Source organism: Capricornis sumatraensis, chromosome 10 (assembly GCF_032405125.1).
Source record: "Capricornis sumatraensis isolate serow.1 chromosome 10, serow.2, whole genome shotgun sequence".
NCBI classification, from domain to species: Eukaryota; Metazoa; Chordata; class Mammalia; order Artiodactyla; family Bovidae; genus Capricornis; species Capricornis sumatraensis.
The window spans coordinates 89,056,167-89,079,078 of NC_091078.1; the positions used below are offsets into that span (position 1 = coordinate 89,056,167).

Below are 22,912 nucleotides of genomic sequence, written 5' to 3' on the forward strand. Positions count from 1 at the left end.
GACTCTTGAGAGTCCCTTGGACTGCAAGAAGATCCAACCAGTCCATTGTTCAGTGTTCATTGAAAGGATTGATGTTGAACCTGAAACTCTAATACTTTGGTCACCTAATGCGAAGAGCTGACTCATCTGAAAAGTCCCTGAGGTTGGGAAAGATTGAAGGCAGGAGAACTGGACGACAGAGGATGAGATGGTTGGATGGCATCACTGACTCAATGGACATGAGTTTGAGTAAACTCTGGGAGTTGGTGATGGACAGGGAGGCCTGGCGTGTTGCAGTCCATGGGGTTGCAAAGAGTCAGACATGACTGAGCGACTGAACTAAACTGAACTAAGTAAAGCAAATAATGCCTTAAGAGAAGAAAGAAAAAAAGGAGAAAAATTGAATCAAAAGGAAATAAGAAAGTAAAATCAGCAAAATGGCAGAGTAGGTGGCTCCAACCTCTCATCTCCACACAAACGTTGAAATACATGCTGAAAGAGTCAGAACCAACTATGTCAGAACTCCGGAAAACAAAAGTTGTACAGTGACTACGTGAACACTGAATCAAGAAAAAAGCAACTTAAAAATGGTAGGAAATGGCTGTAGCATTCCTTACCCTTGTCCACTTCCCTCCCTCTATAAAGCAGAAGCCTGTAAGATATCAGCCTGTATTTCCACTATGGGACACAGCTACCTGGTTTCAAAGAGAGTAGAGCAGACCCAATGTGCAAATTATTGTGTCTATCTACTCTAACATGTCTGGGTGCTACTTGAAGGACTAACTCAGAACTCACCCATGCTGGAAAAGCAGTGACTTGGCTTGCTGAAAAAGTGGGATTTATCCAAAGTGGTTCAATATAAGTCAATCAATATAATATACCACAGAAATAGAAAAAAGAAAAAAAATGAAACCACAAATCACCTCAACTGATGTAGAAAAGGCACATTTGACAAAATCCAGCACCCTTTCATGATATTTAAAGTATGCACGCACACACACAGAAAGTTAAGACTGAAAGGAACTTCCTCAACACGATAGAGGACATTTTTAAAAAACTCACAGTTAACATAATACTCAGTGGTCAAAGACTGAAAGCTTTCTTCCTGAGATCAGGAACATGGCAAGGAAGCCTGCTTTTTACCACAGCTACAGAATACTGTACTGAAGTTCTAGCCAGACACAAGAAGAAAAAAGTAAAAGGCATCCAAATTGGAGAGGAAAAAGTAAACCGTGTCTATTCACAGATGACAAGATCCTATATATGAAAAATCCCACAGAACCCACAAGAAAGCTACAGAGCTAATAAACAAACTCAACAAAGTTGCAGTTTACAAGACAAACACACAAAAATCAAATGTGTGTATACATCAGCAATGAACAATCCAAAAAGGAAATTAAGAAAGAAATTCAATTTATAATAGCATCTAAATAAAATACCTAGGAATAAATTTAATCAAAGACATAAAGAACTTGTACAATGAAAATTATAAAATACTGCTGAAAGAAATTAAAGACAAATACAGGCATAGCTTGTTTTACTGCATTTAGCTTTACTGTGCTTCACAGATATTTCATTTCTTACAAACTGAAAGTTTGTGGCAACCCTGGGTCAAACTAGTCTATTAGCATCATTTCCCCCATAGAATTGTTTTTTAATTAAGGTACATAATTTTTTTTTAGATGTAATGCTACTGCACACTTAATATAGTGTAAATATAACTTTTACATGCACTGGGAAGCTAAAAAAATTTGTGTGACTCACTTTATTGCAATACTTGCTTCATTGCAATGGTGTGCAACTACACCCACAACATCTCTGAGATATCCCTATAAACAGAAGGACATCCTGTGTTCACGGGCTGTAAGACTAAACATTGTTAAGGTATCAATAGGACCCAAAGTGGTCTACAGATCCAATGCAATCCCAATCAGAATTTCAACTGCCTTTTTATGGGGAAGTGGAAAAGCCAAACTTCAAATGCTTATGGAATTGCGAAGGACCCCAAAACAATCTTGAAAAAGAAGAGGGTCTATCCAACAGGAAAAGAACCTTTTCCTCAACAAATGGTGCAGGGACAACTGTATAACTACTTGCAAAAGTTGGACCCCTACCTTCCACTATATACAAAAATTAGCTCAAAATGAATCAAAGACCTAAATATAAGAGCTAAAATGATAAAGTTCTTCTCAGCCATTATTTTTTAATACTGTTTTTAAAGATTGTGCTGGGTCTTCGTTGCTTTGTGTGGGATTTCTCTAGTTGCAGCGTACAGGTTATTCTTTGTTGTGGTGCTTGGGCTTCTCACTGAGGTGGCTTCAGAGCACAGGCTCTACATCCATGGGCTTCAGTAGTTGCGGCATACAGACTCAGAACTTGCTGCTCATTGGCTCAGGAGTTGTGACACACGAGCTCAGCTGCTCCTTGGCATGTGGGATCTTCCTGGACCAGGGATCGAACTTGTATCCCCTGCATTGGCAGGCGGATTCTTATCCACTGCACCACCAGGGAAGTTCACCATTACTTCTTCAAATAACTCTTTTCTGCCCCTCTCTTACTCTACTCTAAGATTTCCATAATGCATAGTGAAGTGAAAGTTGCTCAGTCATGTCTGACTCTTTGAGATCCCATGGACTATACAGTCCATGGAATTTTCTAGGCCAAAATACTGGAGTGGGTGGCCTTTTCCTTCTCCAGGAGATCTTCCCAACCCAGGGATCAAAACCAGGTCTCCCACATTGCAAGCAGATTCTTTACCAGCTGAGCCACACAATGCACATGGTGGTACATTTAATGGTGTCTCATGGGTCCCTTAGGTACTGTTCATTTTTCTTCATCTTTTTTCTTTCTAGTCCTGCCCTATCTTGAAGGTTTTTTTATTCCCTTTTCCACCTGCTCAAATCTGTCATTGAAAAATCTTTTACTGATTTCTTTATTTCAGCTATTGTTCTTTTATGATTTTCATCTCTCTACTGATCTTCCGCACTTCTCCACACATTGTTCTCCTGCTTTTCTTTAAGTAGTCCATGGTTTCCTTCAGCATTTTGAGCATATTAGAAATAGTTAAAGTCTTTGTCCAATGTCTGGGCTTCCTCAGGTATGGCTTTTGCCAATCTGCATTTTTTTTCTCTGTGATTGGGTCATAATTTCCTATTTCTTCATATGCTTTGTAATTTTTTTGAGAATTGGACATTTTGAATATTGTAATGTGGTAACTAAAGTAATCAGATTCTCTCCAACCCTAGAGATTGCTATTATTATGTGATGAAGGCTGTAGTCAACAGTTTATTTATTGACTTTTCCAAACTAGTATATTCCTTGTCATGTATTATCACTGAAGTCTCTGTTTTGTCATCTCCATGGTCATCCGGTGGCCTGACAGAGATTTCCTTATACATCAGGATCCAATAAGAAAAGGGGGAAAGGGTATGTCTCTTTAAATCCCCTTGGCAGAAGCCAGGGAAGTCATTTTAGCCTTTAGGGTTTGAAACAATGGCCAGCCTCTGGGCCAGACCCTCGGCAATCAAAAGCAGCAACAAAAACAACCACCTCAATTTTTGAAAGACAAGCAAAGCCACACCAGGAATCAGGGGCCACTATACCCAGTTTTCTGCCACAGAGCTAGGAGATGGAAAGTGGTAGCCACTATGCAAAACACTGAAGTTCTCAAAAATCTGCCAGCCTCTTTCTTCATTAAGCACTCCCCTGGATGCTGTGTTTGCCAGGACTCCAGAATTCCAAAATAATTGCTTCAGTCATGCTCCTTAACAGTCATCTTGGGGAAGAAACCAATTTTTGGAGCTTTCTTCTCCATCATTTTTTATGGCAGCACTCCATGAGTCCCTAATCTATAATAATAACTACCATTTGTTGCCTGCTTGCTATGTGCAGGCACTTCTGATCTTCGCAACAATCCTACCAAATAGCTATCACCATCTCCACTTTATAGATTAAGAAACTGAGACTTGAGTATATTAAATAGGTTGTCATGATCACAGAGATATTGCGGATTTGATAGTTATTCTCTCAAAATCTCCACACTGCCTTCCTTCTTTTCTACTTGGACTAAACACTCTGGTCTTTGAGTCCAAATTCATGAAATCCCACTTTATGAAGTCTTCCTGAACCAATCAGAATAGGAAGAGTCAATTTCCCCTCTAATTACACCATTAATACAAATCACTTAATCTATCTGATGTTTACTTGGCACCTGTCTAGAGAGACTGCACACTCATAAAATCAAATGTGGAGCCACTCTACACTGAGAATAAATTCAGAGAATATGAATTAAGTACCCAAATCCTAAGAGGTTGGTGAGAAAATAAAGTTAGACACAGTAAGTTGCTAATGAGGCACTTAAGAGTGAGGGAAATTATCTGAATGAATGGCCAGGAGGAGGAGAAGGAGGAAGAATAGATATTACAGTATGTGTGTGTATATATATATATATTTATTTAAGACCCAGTCCCACAGGGTAACCAAATGCAAAGTAATTCTTGTAAATAATTATAAAGTAATTGTAAAGTAATTCTTTCTTGTGGAGCCAGCCCACAGGAGAAAGAGAAAGCAAAAGTATTTCTATCTCCCTACATAGGAACAAAGATAAGATTATGAAGAAATAGCGAAGGTAGGAAGGAGGAATTTCTTGTAAAACATCACAAAACATACAAAACACAAAAAACACAAAATCAAAACACAAAACACAAAATCAAAGGAAAAAGTGGGGAAATATAAGAGTGAAGTTGTAAGAGAGGGCCTTTTTGCATTGTACTTAGGAGTCCAGATTTCTTCAGACAGAAGCCACTGCTGAAGGATTTGATGAAAATACTGTTTTAGGGAGATTATTCCAACAGCTCTGATAATCGAGCAGCTGTGTGTAGGATGAACTGTAGCGGGAGTCACTAGAAATAGGGAGATCCATAACTTGTACTTTTTTGCCACCAACCGTTTAGTTATTTCTTAGAGTACACAAACTTAGTTTATATGCATGTTCAATATGGATTTGTTTATATAACTTTCCTGGCTTCCTGACTAGCAAAGCACCACATGTTTCAGAGGCTGGAATTTTTAAGTTGTGCCACTGAAGGGGGAAATATAAAGTTTTATTCACATGCTACAGGGAAACACAAAAGTGGTAAAAATATTCTCACCAAAATGAAATCTCCCAAATACAACTAAAATGAACTTGTTGACATATACCCAAAGGTCTTACAAGTGTTATGAAATCACCAGGATTTTTTTCCATCTGATGAAAAAAAATCACTGATTTTTTTCCACTTTTTTTCCAAGTGACATCCAAGACACACTGTAAAGTAATTCTTTCTTGTGGAGTCAGCTCACAGGAGAAAGAGAAAGCAAAAGTATTTCTATCTCTCTACATAGGAACAGAGATAAGACTATGAAGAAATATCGAAGGTAGGAAGGAGGAATTTTTTGTAAAACATTACAAAACATACAAAACACAACTAGAATGATGACACCCTTCTAAAACAGACAAACAAAATTGTGACAGTCCTTCACTGAAAATTTAAGACAAAGTACATTAAGATGTCTCAGTAAGATGCAAAATAAACATATTATCAGAACATTACAGTTCTGAGACATGACCATACTGAAAGCCAGCACCAATTTCTAATTTGGAGGAGATTAACCTATTTGCTACATCCCCAAACTGATGCGTTGACAGACAAATCCTGATTATTTTCTCCTCTCTTGGTGTGTTAACCACAGTGAGATGCATTCAACTTTGTCTTTGAAGCTCATACTGAGGTAATTAAAAAAACAGATACCAATCCCAAACTCAATCTTTTAGACCCCAAGAGATCTTTATTTCAAACAACATATAAGTACCTAAAATAAAAATGTACTTATTAAAATACCACATATTTTAGCATATTAAGGATAGAGCAAAGGGATATTGTGATACTTTAAGTACACAATACTCTGACAAAAATTTATAGCTCATGATTTTCCTCACAAAATGTTAGCTTACACCATCTTGAAATCAGCTGAAATAAAAAAATAACTGCACCTCCACTCTACTCCTGACAGCTAAAAAACCTCATCCAAAGAATAACAGTCTTATTTGCCACAAAATGAAATCATTGTGATCACATCTGTGTAAAATATAGAACAACGTAACTACATTTAAAGGCTGTAGCCCCACATATTATTTACTAATGCAAACTATGGGAGCAATCTTAGGACAGTTGATCATGATTTATATAGTCATTAGGAGGTAGGGGAGAGTGAGGAACTCACAAGTTTTTTCCATTAAAGACCGGCAAAATTGACAAAACAGGAATCTAGAGCTTATTTAGGAAAAGGAAAAAACCCAAAAAACTGCCCACACACAAAACAGTTTATTTGGCAAACAAATTCAATGGAAATGTTAAAAGATGCAAATAGTACATCTGCCCCCCACAAAAGAACATTCCCAACTTTTTACAGTGCTTAAAAGGTAATGAAAATAACTATGATGGACTTTTCCATTCTTTAAGCACAACCATTCAGGTTGGCATATAATTTTAATGTTTAAGGCACCTTGTTCTTTACTCATGTCTTCCCACCTTTCAGATCAGATCAGTCCCCCAGTCGCGCCATGAATCGCAGCACACCAGGCCTCCCTGTCCATCACCATCTCCTGGAGTTCACTCAAACTCACGTCCATCGAGTTGGTGATGCCATCCAGCCACCTCAACCTCTGTCGTCCCCTTTTCCTCCTGCCCACAATCCCTTCCAGCATCAGAGTCTTTTCCAATGAGTCCACTCTTCGCATGAGGTGGCCAAAGTACTGGAGCTTCAGCTTTAGCATCATTCCTTCCAAAGAACACCCAGGGCTGATCTCCTTTAGAACAGACTGGTTAGATCTCCTTGCAGTCCAAGGGACTCTCAAGAGTCTTCTCCAACATCACAGTTCAAAAGCATCAATTCCCACCTTTAGTGACAGTTAATTCTTCAAGAGATTTGTCTCCTCAAGGCTTTGACAATTCATACATCCATAGGTAAGTTCTTTAAAAATTATAATAATTCTACTTTGAAAGAGAAAAGGTAACAAAGTAACTGAGGGCTATAAGTAAATACATAGAAATACAATGATGCAATTCATGAAATAATCTTTTTGGCTGAAATGGGACATGACTATTGGGACCAAAGAAAACAGTGCAGAGGCTCCCATTTTTCCGCCCACACGATTCAGGTAGTCAAACATAATCTATTCCCAACATCTCTCATGACAGCCCCTGTTTCTCAGGATATGTAGGTAATGCCCCCAACTAACAGTCACTAACTCTTTTTTAAATTTTGAACTGAAATTTAATAATAGAAAGTATCATGTTCAAATTCTACCGCCACCTATGGTTAAACACAAGGCCTGAAACATTTTTTTTCCATAGTTTTAAAGAGACAAAGTGAAAGCTGTTAGAAGTTTTCTTCTAAAAGGATCATAGCTTTCTTTCACTATCATGAAAGGCAACATCCCTTATATCCAGAATTCACCTGTGTGTATGGAAATTTTAGTCACAGAGCAAAACCAAAGAAAAGTTAACAGAGAAGAGTTCATTGTTCAAAAGTATCAAAAGGACACCACATAATTTACAATAAGTATGAGCTTTTGAGTGCTTACCATTTGATTGTATAAGCTAATTTTCATGTCTTTTCCCACTTACTCTTTAAAATAGTGCAATGGCATAGATGTTTTATTATCCCAATACCACATATAAAGAAATCAGGGCTTCAATAGGTTAACTACCCTGCCAAAGGGCCACCTCTCAAGCTAGTAATGGGAAGAAATATACATTCAAACTTTTTAATCTCAACCATTCTGCTATGCTACTTATGTTTGTCTGATTCTTTCATATCCACTGTGTATAATGTTTCTACCACCCATCATGTGAAGTAGGACTGATTTTTCTCATTTTACAGATCAACAGGTTGAGGCTGAAACGCAAGTAACCTATCTAAGTAATCTATCTACAGTCACAATGAAATAATAAAACAGCAATCAGACCTTGTGATGCCAAACCATCAGGAAAGGTAACCTTTTAAAATTTCTTTCAGAAATGCTTTCACTAACTCCTTCTATCACCTGTTTGACACAAAATCCTAATAAATCTGAGTTTCCCAGCTTCCATGTCTATGGCAGATTAAAAGAAAACAAGCATTTGCTTACAGCAGAGATTATGGTAGACACTTTACACATATGACCTTAACTGAACTTCAGAATACCGTGAAATAAGCAGTATCCCCCATGAACAGGGTAAGAAGTTAAATTAAGATTGGGTCTGCCATGTACACACTGCTATGTATAAAATAGGTAACTAATATAATAGCCTAGTGAATGAATAGTACAGGGAAATGTACTCAGTACTCTGTAATGGCCTACATGGGAAAAGAATCCTTCGTCAGCAGGTAGATGTCAAACAGAGTCTCGCTGCTGTACACCTGAAGTTAACTCAACACCATAAATCAACTATGCGTGAGTGCTCAGTCACGTCCGACTCTCTGCGAGCCTGTGGACTGTAATCTTTTGGGCTTTTCTGTCCATGGAATTTTCCAGGCAAGAATATTGGAATGGGATGCTATTTCCTTCTCCAGGGGATCTTCCTGATCCAGGGACTGAACTTGCATCTCTGTGTCTCCTGCATTAGCAGGCAGATTCTTTACCACTGCACCACCTGGAAATCAACTATACTCTAATAAAAATTATAAAAAATTAAAAAAAATAAAGAAGTTAAATTATAGGCCCAAAGAATACACAGAAAGTAAGAACAGCAAACAAGATCTATCAGACACCTCATGCCCATGGCAAATCACTTGAAGATCAAGATAAGTGATATCCCTATTATCTCAGTGATATCCCCAGCCCTTAACAAAATGCCTGCTCAAGAGACATCAAACAAGTAATTTAAATAAATATTTTAAGAGTGTTTTATTTACAGCCGCCGGGACTCATTCCATTATTTACCCACCATTTCCTGAGCACCTCTGAACAGGAATTCAGCCATCAGCCATGTTCTAATAATAGAATGAACATGTGATTTTCCAAAGTCACTTAGAGCAAATACAAAACAGTAAATATAATAAATACTATTGGTAGTAACATGTCAGTAACCCCACAGGGCATGCAACATGCCACCAATTCCTACAAGTTCTGATTCAGAAACAGCTCTCGACTCCACACTGCCTCCCTCTCTCCCCCACTGTTCTTCTAACCCAGGTCCACAACAGTTGCCAAGACGATGGCTAGGACTCCACACCCTCCACCCTCTACACCCTAAAACATAAACCTGATCATTTTGTTTCCCTTTGTAAAATGGCTGTTGACCCTTTGCTGCCGTCACAATTAAATCTAAGAGCTCTAATAAGTTTTCAAATCTTTCAAAGTGATCTCAATCACCCTATCAAACTGGATTTTCCACTCTTCCAGCATTGCAGGCAGATGCTTTACCCTCTAAGCCACCAGGGAAGTCTCTCTATCCCTGCTTAACTACTAGCAATTTTCTACACAAGTCCCAGGTCTGATGCTTGAATATGCTGTGCTTGGACCCAAAAAGCCCTTGCTTGCACCCACCCACCCACACTCCTTACTTGTTAAAAGCCTCTTTTTCTTTCTGAAGCCAAATTTAAACATCTTAACGAGATTTCTCTTTCTACATTTCTCACTAAACAATGCTACCCCTAAATCAGAGATCAAGGCTTTAATCTGAGTTAAGCTTCTAATTCCCAAACCTCTATGTCCATATTGTTCAGATCATACTCTAAAGAGCACTACTGATTCCATCTTTTCTAGTCTAAAACATTTAGTCCCTGTCAGAAAGTTCCAACAGACATAAGTAACAAATGATTTTTTAAAATATATTATGAATAAATGAAATAATTCACGCTCTAGAATGGAAGCTGCTGAGCTCTGATTTACTGTAGGATAGGCCAAACTGTCGGAGAAGGCAATGGCACCCCACTCCAGTACTCTTGCCTGGGAAATCCCATGGACAGAGGAGCCTGGTAGGCTACAGTCCATGGGGTCACTAAGAGTCAGACACAACTGAGCGACTTCACTTTCACTTTTCACTTTCATGCACTGGAGAAGGAAATGGCAACCCACTCCAGTGTTCTTGCCTGGAGATTCCCAGGGACAGAGAAGCCTGGTGGGCTTCCGTCTATGGGGTTGCACAGAGTCAAACACGACTGACGCGACTTAGCAGCAGCAGCAGCAGGCCAAACTGTATTACATCCAAATAACAATGTACTATAAACAGAGAAAACATTAAAGGTGTGAGTCTAAGCTCCATCACCTAACATACTGTGTGACCTTGAGCATGTGATTTAACCTCTGTGACCAATCCTTTAGCTATAGTCAGTTCAGTTCAGTCGCTCAGTTGTGTCCGACTCTTTGCGACCCCAAGAATTGCAGCACGCCAGGCCTTCCTGTCCATCACCAACTCCCGGAGTTCACTCAGACTCACGTCCACCGGGTCAGTGATGCCATCCAGCCATCTCATCCTTTGTCGTCCCCTTCTCCTCCTGCCTCCAATCCCTCCCAGCATCAGAGTCTTTTCCAATGAGTCAACTCTGCATCAGGTGGCCAAAGTACTGGAGTTTCAGCTTTAGTATCATTCCTTCCAAAGAAATCCCAGGGCTGATCTCCTTCAGAATGGACTGGTTGGATCTCCTTGCAGTCCAAGGGACTCTCAAGAGTCTTCTTCAACACCACAGTTCAAAAGCATCCATTCTTCGGCACTCAGCATTCTTCACAGTCCAACTCTCACATCCATACGTGAATACTGGAAAAACTATAGTCTTGACTAGACGGACCTTTGTGGGCAAAGTAGTGTCTCTGCTTTTGAATATGCTGTCTAGGTTGGTCATAATTTTCCTTCCAAGGAGTAAGCGTCTTTTAATTTCATGGCTGCAGTCACCATCTGCACTGATTTTGGAGCCCCAAAAAATAAAGTCTGACACTGTTTCCACTGTTTCCCCATCTATTTCCCATGAAGTGATGGGACCAGATGCCATGATCTTCATTTTCTGAATGTTGAGCTTTAGGCCAACTTTTTCACTCTCCTCTTTCACTTTCATCAAGAGGCTTTTTAGTTCCTCTTCACTTTCTGCCATAAGGGTGGTGTCATCTCCATATCTGAGGTTATGGGATATTTCTCCTGGCAATCTTGATTCCAGCTTGTGCTTATTCCAGCCTAGCATTTCTCATGATGTACTCTACATATCAGTTAAATAAGCAGGATGACAATATACAGCCTTGAGCTGTATATTGTCATCCTGCTTATTTAGCTATAGAGTTATTTATAAATCCCTGTTTATAAATTGAGGATAGTATCTATATGTACCTCAGATTGTTTGTTGTTAAAGTTAGATGATATTAAGCATGTAAAGTATTTAGTACAGTATTTGTACATAGAAACTGCTAAACAAATGGCAGCTATTATTACTAAATTCATAAAAAATGCTTAAATATTTAATCACTTAGACTTTTTTCAGAGAACTGATGCAAGATTTTCCTTTATACTTTTTCATTATAACCTTTCTTAAGCTAAGGTTCTTAAAAATAATTTGCTAATTAATTACTTAAACAGTAAACAGCTGATAGAGATAAAAATAAATCAGTAACAGCTGAACTCTAACACGTACAGATGTTAAAAATAGCATGTCATTGCCCCATTACACATAAATATTACCGTAAATAACTACAACCTGTGCAAAGAAGCAGCTAAGTCTGTGTCTCACAGCATAGACTGAAACCATTTATAAAAATATGAAACACATATCACAATACGGATCAAGGAATTCCCTAGTCAAAGTTGTATCAAAAGGGAATTACTACTCTCAGGTATATGTAAATACACTTAGAATATATTGCATAGTTTAGCAATCCGTAGGTCATTTAACAGCGTGAACCAGCTTCTGAATAAATTAAGCAAGTGATATTTAACAGATGCCATAGTTTCATTTCTAAATCAGAGACCTACAATACTTCTGGCCCTGAGTGACAGAGTTGGAAATCCAGTCAAGCAATGGGATAATGCTCACTGAGCATTTCACTCAGTAAAAAACTCAAAATGCTCTTTAGGACACCGAGCAGCATATAAATTACTACAGCAGGGGCAGAGAGCTTCCCATTACACCCTCCTCATTTTCGGTTAAAAACAAGAGCGAGAAAGAGACATGTACGGGAAAGGGCAAATAAGCATCTATTTCCAAAACTTTCAAGAGACCAAAAAGCTCAGGGAAGATGGACAATCATCAAAGTGGTCAATATCAGTCTGGCAAAGATTAAGAACAGTGATACCTGGATCTGGCAAAAAAAAGTGGAGAAACAGCAGTCTTATACACTGGGAAGTATACTGGGAATATACATACTGGCCAAGATCCCTGCCCTTAAAATAAAGCAATGTTATAAAACTGGAAAAGCGTTAACATCAACCTCTTATACAACACATAGAAAATGATAGCATAGGTACAGCACAAAATTTCCTGACAGTGGATGTAAAATATGAAAAAAAGAAGTCAAGAAGGATAAAGTTTTTGACCCAAGTGACTTAGAAGGGTGTACAGGTGACCCTTGAACAACTCTGGGGTCAGGGGCACCAACCTTCCATGCAGTTGAAAATCCGAGTATACCTTCTAACCTATAGTCAGTCCTCTTTATACATGGTTCCTTCGTATCTGCAAGTTCACATCCAAGGATTCAACCAACCATGTAGCACTGATGTATTTAACACTGAAAAAAAATCTGCATATAAGTGGACCTACAGAGTTCAACCTAAAGCCTTTTAAGAGTCAACTGTAACTGCCCCTATATGAACTGGGAGGGCTGAAGGTGGAAAGGTTTTAAAAAAAATTGAGGCTGGGGAGGTTATCAGGAGTTCAGCTTTGGACATATTAAATTTGAGATCTATATTAGATATCAGGTGGAAATGTCAAAAAGGCAGTTGGTTATGAACCTAGAGTCCAGGGGGAAAGTCTGGGCTTGAAATAAAATTTTGGTTGTCATCAGCATATACTAAGAATTGAGAGTCAAGAAATAGGATGAAATGAAGAAAGCAAGTACAAATAGACAAGAGAATCAAGGACAGAACCTCAGAGCCAATCAAAGTTTCTAGGCAGGGAGTTAGAGATCAAGCAAAGGAAACTTAATACATGGTCAGTGAAGTAGAGGAGAATCAAGGGATGTCCTGAAAGCCACTGTGAAAGATGTTTCCAGAAACGTGGAAGAGATCAACTATGTCAAATGATGCTTAAAGATCAAGGAAGATTAGGCCCAAGAACTGACCAATAGAAATAGCAACCTGAGCCACTGACAACCTTGACAAGAACTGTGTGGATGTAGTGGAGAATGAAAGCCTTGCCAGAGTGATGCAAGAGAAAATGGAGGGAAGGGAATGAGAGAGAACACACACTGACAATCTTTTTTAAGGAGTTCTGCTCTAAATGGAAGCAAAGATGTGAGCAGTAGCTAGAGAGAAAAGTGGGAACTCCTCTGGCAGCCCAGTGGTTAAGAATCTGCCTCCCGAAGCAGGGGACATGGGTTCTATCCCTGGTCCAGGAAGACCTCACATGCCTTGGAGCAACTAAGCCCGGGTGCTTAGCGGACAACTACTGGGTACACGCTCTAGAGCCTGTGCACAACGAAGAGGAGCTCCGCTCACTGCAACTAGAGAAAGCCCACACACAGCAATGAAGATCCAGGGCAGTCAAAAACAATAAGTAGGTGAATAAATAAGTTTTGTTAATGAAAGAAAAGTCAGGTCAAGATAATTTATTAATAAGAGAAAAACCACACTGTCTTATACGAACAAGAACAATCCGGTAAAGAAGAAGAGTACTCGGCCCAACCCTGAGGATTCGGAAAAGGCTTCCTGAAGGAACTGTCCCATGCTGAGTCATGAAGGCTGACTAAGAGTGAATCAGGATGAGAGGGGAGGGGGCTGAAACAGAATGAGCAAACAGAGGTGAGAAACAACATAGTGGGAGTTGGGGTGGGGGTGGGGGTGGGATGGGGTAGGAATGGAAGCAGAAAACAGAATGACAGGAAGACAGGCTGGAGAGGTAAGCGTGTATCAAGCAGTGCACCCTTTGTCGTATAAATCACAGGGGCCCTTGCAACTACCTAAACTAGGGTTTAGGTAGGGAAATAATAAGATCAAACCGACATTTCACTCAGGGAGGGAACAGCTGGAGGGGTACTAGACTGAAAGCAGGGAGACCAGATATTAACTCCAGTGACAGTTACTGAATACGGAAATAACAAGGTCCTACACTGAATGGTGTTAGAAGTAGTTAAAGAAGTAGTTAGTGACAGATCTCATGTGCTCAGTGATGAAAGCAGCAGTTTCTAGTGTGAGCTACCGGGCAGATGATAATGCCATTACCTTAACTGGAACTACTGGGGAGGGGGCAGTGAATGATTCATTTTAATTTGGGGTATATTGTTTTTAGAGTCTCTATAGGACATTGAAGTGAATAAATGTAAGCAGGAAGTGGGTAGAAAACTCAGACCTTAGAGCTCAAGATATTTGAGAGGCATGAGCACTTGAATACTAATTAAAATTATCGTGATATATGTGATCCAAAAAAATGTAGGAGACAAACAGTGACTGACTTTTTAGGAACATTAGCATTTTATGGCGAGTTAGTGGAGCAAATGCTTGAAGGAATTTCAGACAGGGCAATCAAAACGGTATAGAAAAAAGATAAGAAAAGATGAACCAAGAGGCCAAGGAACTACCAAGGACTAATACCTCTATCCATTTATAAAGAGACAGTACAGTGGCCTGAACATGCTGGTGGGAATCAGAGGAGATCAAGTAAAATCCAATCACATTAACAGTCTGGACTTTCCAATTCTGTTGTATTAATTTTTCAAGTATTAGTACATTGCACAGGCCATCTCTTCTGGGGGTCCTAAGTAGTCAAGTCAATTTGAGTGGAAAAGACTAAAGGAACTAAATACAGTTGTACCATTAACTCTCATAGAAAATATTTACAGTTTTAGTAGAAGAATATTTATGGTTGCCCTATACAAAGAAAATCAGTAATGTATTTATTTTTTTGAACTTTTTATTTTGTATTGGGTATTACCAATGTTGTGATAGTTTCAGGGGAACAGCAAAGGTTAATGTATTTCTTTATAAGCAAAAAAATCATTGTCAAGTATAATAAAATGAATAGGAAAAACAGAAAAAAATGTTGGCCTTTTATCATGCCTGCTTCTTGATTGTTACATAATACTTCACCTAAAACTTTACATAAACTCAACTAGCAGTAAATCTTATGGCCTTACAAAACTTAAGGGAAAATATTAGCAATACAATAAAAAATTTATCAGGAATGGAAAGAATTTCTAACATTGGAAGAAAAAAAGATAAGATACAAGGGGAAGTAAACAGAGCAAAGATCAATTTCCGTTTCTTGATTTCAGCTGTGCTTTATCACTTTTGAGCAGACAATCAGTCATACTAAAGCATCACTTACTCTTGGATGGCTGTACTGTACTAACTGGGAATGACTCATAAGTGTTCAGTCCCACCCATACAGAAGACCTCTGCAAAGAACTTAAAAAATGAAAAAAGAAAATCAAATGGAAGCATATTTTCAGATGAGCACCTAATACAAAATCATTAAAGCATAGAAAAGATGTGACAGAATTATTACTTGCAATGAGAAAGTTAAAAGCATTTTCTTGGAGTGGGATGGGGGCAACTCCCAAGATGTGAGTCATAGGATTAAAGAACAATCAGATCCAGGATTTAGCCAAAGCTGGAAAAGCAGGATTCGGATCGTATGCAGCTCTCTAGGCTAGAGAGGAAAATAAGAGCTGAGTTGGGTTAGTGCCTCCAGAGTGGAAGCACAACCAGACTGGAATTCAGCACACAGGAGAAATCTGTAGCTGCTATCTTTTGGTTTATTTCCTCCTATTAGTTTACTATTAAAGTATGTTAATTGCATTCAAAGAAGTTAAAATGAAAGTTAACTCAGAATCTTACTACTGGAAGGATGTGGACAGCTATGCTACATTGCTTTGAAGATGCACTAGAACAAAACCCAAAGCTAACACTGCTATCACCTTTCTAGCACTACATATTTTGACTTTGCTAATTTAATATAACAATCATTTTGTAAGATCTTTATTTCTGTAGTTACTAACAACAATCAGTGTCTGTTTAGTACGTATTTTCATCTTGAATGAACTAACTGTACAGTTCTTTGGTCTATCTACAAAAATCATGTTGACATTTTATATTGGAAAGGGCATTTTATGTGTCATATATATTCATTTTTCTGTCATAATCAATGCAAATGATGCTCCATTTCCATTTCTGTCATTTTTCATGGAACTAAAGTTTTCAATGTTTATTTAGATCTTTTTTTTTTTTTTTACTTCATTTGGTTTAAGGCTGTAGTAGCTGCTCAGGTACAAAGGAATCCAGAAGGGAGTTCCAGTACTGCCCAGACATACTACATGTCTTAGAACCTTTCACCTACCTGACCCAATCATTCTGGTTTAACTCTTTTATTCTATTTAATTGTGTTTCTTCTCAAGTATGGTGCTATCACCCATTCTTTAAATGAAACATATTTTTATGGCTAATGATATAAAATGTAATGGGTTCCAAGCTATTCTACAGCTAGGTATCTAGTCAACAAAATAAAAGACACAAAGAACTGTACACAAATTTCCTAGCAGCATTGTTCATAATAATCGAAAGTTGGAAAGTAATCCCAATGTCCACCAACCACAGAGTAAGATACATCAGCAATAAAATGAACTATTGATATATTCTATAAAAGAGAAAAACCTCAAAAACATAATGTTCAGTGAAAGAAGCCAGACACAAGTAACTACATATAGTACGATTTTCCTTATTTGAAATTTCTGGAATATGCAAATCTGTTGAGGCAGAAAGCAGATCAGTGGTTGCCTAAGCCTGTATGTGAGACTGAGGACTAAATGTGAACAGGTACAAGAGAACTTTTTGGTGTAATGAAAATGTTTTACAGCTAGATTATGGTGATGGCTACAAAACTATAGATTTACCAAAACCCAGTAACTTCGATGGGCTTCTCTGGAGGCTCGGATAGTAAAGAATCTGATTGCAATGTGGGAGACCTGGGTTTGATCCCTGGTTTGGGACAATCCCCTGGAGAAGGAAATGGCAACCCCCTTCAGTATTCTTGCCTGAAGAATCCCCATAGACAGAGGAGCCTGGTGGGCTACAACCCATGGGGTCGCAAAGAGTTGGAGACGACTGAGCAACTAACATAACATAAATTAACTTCAAGTAAACTCAACTTATTTTTATAATGGGTAAATTTTATGGAATATACACTATACTTCAATAAAACTGTTTGTAAAAAGCCAGTGAACAGTGAAAAGGTGAGAAGAATGTATAAATATATAGAAGCACATATTAAATAACTCTGAAACACAAAAAAGGAATCCAACTTGTTACTGATAAAAGTATCAGAAAGTATTTTAAGTAATATTCAGTGCTTCCAAAAGTGACATAAGAAAAACTTTTTCACAAGCTGATCATAGGCGCGTAAATTGGCACAATCTGTCTGGAAAGCAGCTTGGCAAAGTATACCAAGGGGGCTCTAAACCAATGTCCCCTTTGAATCACTTCTGAGAACTCAGCCTATACAAGTAATAAAAAAAAAATAAGTAAAGATCTAGGCATAAACATACTAAGCAAAGCAAAATTTATAATAGTTTTAAATGACAGAACCTGTTAAAACACTCAGCTGTGGAAGAACAGTTAACAAAATTACAGCCCATTCATGAATATCATGTACTTCTTAAAAATGTTGGTGTGCCTGTGGCCCAATGTAGAGCATGACACCATAGACTGATTACATTCAGGAGGAAGATCCTGTTAGAGGAAGAGATTCACTGTTTCCAGCAGGTCATGGCTAAGACCGCACCGGTGGCATCCTGTAACTTGGTAAATGACGGTACATTTGAAATTCAGAAATGTGATCTTCATGGCTAGAAAGAGGGCTCTCCTATCACAATAGTGCTTGTAGTGAAGAGACACAAATGCTACAGGATGATACAACCTGTTTGCCAATGGAATTAAACTGAAAATTATTTGTGGTTTCTGTCACTTATATAATAATGTCAAGTAGTTTGTGGGGGACTTGAGGTCAGGATAAATATCACAGAACATCTCATCACAGTCAATTGGGCTCATGATTTTTAGCTTTACGTCTGAATTCTCTGTCGTAGAAACTTGCAGAGTGTACAGCACAAAGAGAAGGTTGTGCTAAATGAAAAGTGGGGTTAACACACATGTAAACCAAGACCTCTCTGGGGACCAGGGCACTGTCAGAGCTCAGGTCCCCTTGGGAGCTTGTACTGGTCTGGCCTGTAAGCACAGTCATCCCTCAGTATCAATGGAGAGTGGCTGCAGAACTCCCACTGATGATCAAAATTCTCAGAGCCTCAGGTTCCTTATAGAAAATGGTTTTGTATTTGCATATAACCTTACACACACCCTCCCATACACTTTAAATCATCTCGTTGCTACTTAGTTGCTCAGTCATGTCCAGCTCTTTTGTCAACCCATGGACTGTAGCCTGCCAGGCTCCTCTGTCCATGGTATTTCCGAGGCAAGAATACTGCAGAGGGTTGTCATTTCTTCTCCAAGGGCTCTTTCCGACCCAGGGATCAAACCTGTGTCCCCTGCACTGGCAGGCAGATTCTTTATTGCTAGGCCACCAGGGAAGTCCATTAAATCATCTCTAGAGTAATATATAATATAATGTAAATACTATGCAAATAGCTGCTGGTGCATGGCAAATTCAATTTTTGCTTTTGGAACTTTCCAGAATTTTTTTTTCCCCCTCGAATATTTTCAAACTGTGGTTGGCTGAATTCATGGATGCAGAACCCATGGATAGGGAGGGCCAACTGTATAATGGAAAAAATGAGATGTTTGACTTTATATTTGAAACATAAAACATGGCAGCTTTGTGGAAATGACCATTTATTTTCATCTGGGAGAATAACCACTATGGAATGGGAGCGTCTGTTGAGAGCAGCAGCCAGCACTGATTACTACAAGAAAGGCAATTTTATTGCTGGGCTTAAGTCAGATGGAATGGACATGCTATGTGTCCAGGAAGCAACAAAGATTTCAGCTGCCTATTAGAGATCTGTATAGGGGATCATACTGATACAGATCTGCAGACTCACCATCATGAAGAGTCAGTTACCATACAAAAGAAGAAATACAAGAAGTAAGACGATGACTCTAATACGCTTCTCCAAAATAGAATAGCATACAGCAATACTGCCAGTGTTGATGAATGAAAGGAAACTGATGTTCAGATGAAGAAAGGAATTGAAAGCACAGTCTAGTTTGCCACAGTTGACCCCAAACAACCTTTAGAAGAGCTAGGCCTTCACTTCTACTCACTTCTACTACCTTCTGAAATTTACAGATCAAGTGAATCATTTAAAGGAAGACTGTAAATTTCTATTATGCCTCCAACAGAACATTCATGGTCAACTTTAAGAAACTTTGTGTTCTCAACTTTAAAAGAAATAAAACCCATGAAACAAACCAGTAGTTTGTAAATGTCTTTATGCTACGCTAGAAAATTAAGTTTAAAAAGATCGGGGGAAATGTAACGGGATCCAAAGGTCCAGTGGCAGCGAAAAGAGCATCTCCCCCATCCCACAGTTTCCTAACCTCCCTCTACAGAGGCAGACGCGTTACCAGTTTAGTCTCGATAAAGAAACTGAAATCTTAAAAAGCAAAACAGATCAAGAACACAAAAGACAATTCATGACGTTTAAAGGAAAAGCTCATAAACTTACATTCAAAAGAAAAATATGGAGGGAAAAAGAGAAATATTTTGCAATTAACATAAACTAAGTAGCAGAAGATACAAAAAGTATAGGCTTGGGGAATTGGGAGACGTTGAGGTAAACCCATGAAAAGATAGAATAAGGTATGTGACCTGCAGAATAGTAACTTTCTCATATCTATACTTATAAAAACAACTCATCCTAAAATAAAATCCAATTCCAAGGGCAGGCAGAGATCTCTCCCACTTTTGTCAGTGACTCACAAAGCTGTCTCAAACTCATTCTATCCATCAAGCCAAAAGACACACCACTCTCTTGTTACGAGAGTTATAGCTAGTTATGTTTAATGAACTAGTACAATTAGAGGAAAATATCTTATATTTGTTATAAGTAACAAATTGTATCACTTAACTGTGGCAGTCAAACTACTACCTTTTGCTTCCTGGCAATGTTAACTCTACTAATTTATTCTCTAACAGAGAAATAATGACCTCCCAAAGTGGGCTGCCTACTGCAGTTACCCCATGCAGAAAAGGAGATAGCATCTAAAAATCTAAGAGTAAACATATTAAAATACAAATTTCATCTTCATTTTGACTGCCTTTATAAACTGAGGTATCACAGAGTGACTGGTTCGCAGACAAAAATTTCCAAGGCAATGGAATAGCTGAGTCACTATTCACTGAAGGCTTAATTAAGTGTCTCATACAGTCAGCAAAAGAAAACAATATATCATAAAAGTCATCTATTTCTGTAGCCTCTGTTCAGAGTTCCAAAAATGAATCTCAATATGGTTGCTGATTCTGAAAAGGATTTTCACATACTCAAATTTACCTCTTAGAGCATTTGGGTACATTCTTTTTCTGGGGTTAAATAACATCCATGCATCAATGGAGTTACACCAGAGGTGATGATCTACCAACTTCTGAGTTTACCATAAATTGTCAGCTTTTTCTAGAATGGGCAAGTCAATTGAGCTGTAACATTCCCTTGGGCTGTATGACATTTCCTAAATTTAAAATGAAACATCAGTTGAAGAAAAATAGGTACAGTTTAGCAGACAATACAACCTGATTACAAATAAAGCTGCACACATTAGCTTCAGAACAAAAAAGAGTCAGAAAAAAACCATCAAATACAAGGTTTTTACTGCTGAAATGGTCTATAAAATACCCTCATGGATGAAATAATGTAGGACCTCAAAGAAGCTGCGTGCACAAAACACAAAACAAATAAGGCAAACTGAGGGTGGGGCCAAGGAGTCCAAAACACTGCTTCACAAATCAATGGGCTTCCCTGGTGGCTCAGACAGTAAAGAATCTGCCTGCAATGCAGGAGACTCAGATTCAATCCCTGGGTCCAGAAGATCCCTGGAGAAGGAAGTGCCAACCCACTCCAGTATTCCTGCCTGGAGAATTCTATGGACAGAGAAGCCTGGTGGGGTACAGTCTATGGGGTCGCAGAGAGTTGGCCACGATGGAGCGACTAACACTTTTGCTTTCACACAAATCAACAGCCTCCACAATCTCAAAAATATCTCAACAGAAAATGACTAAACTTTCAAATGACAGACAAATTTAAAAATCATTCATCTGACTAAAAATAATGGCAATAAATAATTGCATTAGAAAGGATCTATATACTAGTAAAAATAGTTAACATTTATTTAATTCTTACTGTGTGCCAGACTCCATAAATTTCTTTGCATTTTTTAATTTACTTAATTCTCACAACTCCCCTGTGAAGTATTGTTATGATCCCCACTTTAAAAATAAGAAAACCGGGGCTTCCCCGGTGCCTCAGTGGTAAAAGAATCCACCTGCCAATGCAAGAGACATGGGTTCTATCCCATATCTTGGAAGATCCCACATGCCACAGAGCAGCTGAGCCCATGCTCCACAACTACTGAGCCCATGCTCTAGAGCCAGGGAGCTGCAACTGCTGAAGCCCATGCCATAAGGCCTGTGCTCCGTAACAGGAGAAGTCACTGCAACAAGAAGCCTGCACAGCACAATTAGAGAGTAGCCAGCCCCCACTCACCACAACTGGAGGAAGGCCCGTGCAGCCATGAAGACCCAGCACAGCCAAAAAACACAAAGAAAGAAAAATAAGAAAATTGAGAAAGAGTTTCTGGCAAATTACTTGCCAGAAGTCACCAAGTAAAGAAGAAATAGGATGGAAACCCATGTAATGATATCAGCTGTAGTCCTTAACTCCCTACTTCTGACCTCCCAGGTCTTAACCATTCTACTCTACTGCCTTTTAGATGTTAGTCTATTTCCTCAATTTTACAGATGAGGAAACTGTCCCCCGAGAAAGACAGAAAATTCATTCAAGGTTCAAAACCATTTAATAACAGTACTAGTACACTAGGATGCAGCTTTCCTATTCATATTATGCTTTCCTATTTCATACCAGGCTTTTCCTATTTTTCTATCATACTATTAACCTCTTTCACATTGGACTTTCTGGTTTTTTTTTTTAATTAATGTGCTTTTTTTGAGTATAAAATACTTATCACCAAAGTCAGGAAAGTACAATAAAATACAAAAGAAAATTAAAATTATTCCTCTGAGCTTCCAAGGATAACCAGTGTCAACACTTTAACAAATTTATTTATTTGCATTGCATATAAAACCACTTCCCTGCCTCATATTCTTAGAAAACATTATAGACCTGGTTTATAAATAGCTATATATTATTTGACTTTTTCATTTAAATCATTATTTTCCCAAGGCATTGAATGTTTTTTTGGGCATGACTAAATGGCTATATAACATTTCATAAATTTCATTAATATATTTAAACATAGTTCATTCTACTGACTACATATGGAAGACTTCTTACAATTAATCTCTGTGATGAAACTGTTATACATAAAACTTTTATGCAACATATCTGATAATATTCTTAGATTAAATCCCTAAAAATAACATTACTGAGTGAAAGGGTATAATAAAAGGTAACACATATGTGTTGCATACTATTGCCAAGCTATTCTAAGTGCTTCACAGATATTAGCTAGTTTAAGCATTGCAACAATTCTATGAGAGAGGAAATGAATATCTAGCAAAAACAACTGACTAGCCCAAGATCATATGGCTA

General features: G+C 38.3%; 1 protein-coding gene and 1 pseudogene across 12 annotated transcripts in view; one reads left to right on the forward strand and one right to left on the reverse strand.

Annotated features, from left to right (window-relative positions):
* SLMAP (sarcolemma associated protein) overlaps positions 1-22,912 on the reverse strand; it is a 157,501-nt gene that overhangs the window by 100,047 nt on the left and 34,542 nt on the right. The window lies entirely within an intron of this gene.
* Positions 18,872-19,468, forward strand: LOC138087259 (pyruvate dehydrogenase E1 component subunit alpha, somatic form, mitochondrial pseudogene; annotated as a pseudogene).